The sequence below is a fragment of the Hordeum vulgare genome, chromosome 5H, assembly GCF_904849725.1.
Source record: "Hordeum vulgare subsp. vulgare chromosome 5H, MorexV3_pseudomolecules_assembly, whole genome shotgun sequence".
NCBI classification, from domain to species: domain Eukaryota; kingdom Viridiplantae; phylum Streptophyta; class Magnoliopsida; order Poales; family Poaceae; genus Hordeum; species Hordeum vulgare.
The window spans coordinates 212,896,269-212,897,882 of NC_058522.1; positions in this window are offsets into that span (position 1 = coordinate 212,896,269).

Sequence of the window (1,614 nt, forward strand, 5' to 3'; positions counted from 1 at the left end):
AGGGCGGCGCGATAATCCAGGCATCATTGCCCTACCTACCCTGGTTGTTACGTCATCATTGCGTAGCACGCGCTAACCGAAATTTTGAATCCCGTGAAATACAGACCTGACAAAGTAATCCGTGACATCTCAAGATCTCGTTAACCACTCGGATCAACCTCAACGCTTAAATTCATTCGGACATGCTTCACAACTGAATCGATCAGGGTGATTGACGAAGACTTCGATTGACACACAGTTATATCAAGCTCGGAAGTACGTTCAAGATCGATATGCCTCGACAGAATCAACATCGACCCCTTCCTCACACGAACCCCGATCCATTCGGGGGCTAATGATTGGGATATGTACCTAGGGTATGGTCACGGGCCTGACCTAGGTGTCCTACCTAAGGGTACCTCATTATTAACTTGATGGTCACAAGGAGGATTCTGACTAGATATGCTTGGCATGCAAGTCACTCGGTAAGCAATCACTTAGAGTATGTTCCCCTTCACTCCACAACCAACTTCCACTCGGAAGAAACCATTCGACGCAGAAGACTAAAAGCCACTCCAGGGAGGCCAACAGGCGAGCATTCAGTTGGCCATCATGAATAGCATTAATTACGCACGTTAACAGTAATGTACACCTTTAAACTCTATTTATCAAACCCTTAGATGTTGGGCCTTGATGAGGGGTAGCGCAATCTATATAAGCCACCCCTCCCCTTTGGCACAAGGGTTCGCACCCCCTGTAATACACATTCCACACCGCAAGAGCTCCAGAGCACTGAGACTTAGGGTTGTTTCCTCCACGAGAGGAGCCTGAACTCATACATCTTGCGTACAAGCTTGTCGTAGCTAGGACTCTACCCTCCCCTTCCGTACCCTACACCTCTACTATCAGCTTCATTCCCACGACACCAGGTGCTGCTAGTATGGCATTACTAGCTAACAGTGTTTCGATTTCCTGCACTGCAGTTGTTGCCTTGTCCGTCCACTCAAAGTTTTTGTGTAGTTTGAGCAGTCTGTAGAGCGGCAGCGCATTTTCACCAAGGTGGGAGATGAAGCATCTTAAAGCCACCATGCAGACTGCCAGTTTTTGCACATACTTCAATTCTGTCGGGATCGCTAGCTGGGATAGAGCTCGGATTTTAGTCAGTTTGGTCTCTATTCCTCTATGAGGGTGATGAATCCGAGAAGTTTACCCACGGGAACTCCGAAGACACATTTTTCCGGATCAAGCCATATATTGTAAGCCCATACAGTATTGAAGGTTTGCCGACGATCGTGCACCAGCTGGCTGATGTATTTGGTTTTGATGACAACGTTGTCCATGTATGCCTCGACTCTTTTGCCAATTTGATTTTTCTAGGCATGTCTGAATCATGTGATGATATGTGGTGCCTGCATTTTTAACCCGAAAGGCATTGTGTTAAAGCAGAATGGCGAGTAGGGAGTGATGAACACCGTTACGGCTTGGTCAGACTCATTCATTTTGATTTGATGGTATCGTGAGTAGGCATCAAGGAAGCACAGTGTGTCCTGTCCGGCGGTGGCATTAATGTTCTGGTCTATGCGAGGTAAGGGGAAGGGATCCTTAGGGCGGGCTTTATTTAGGTCTTTAAAATGG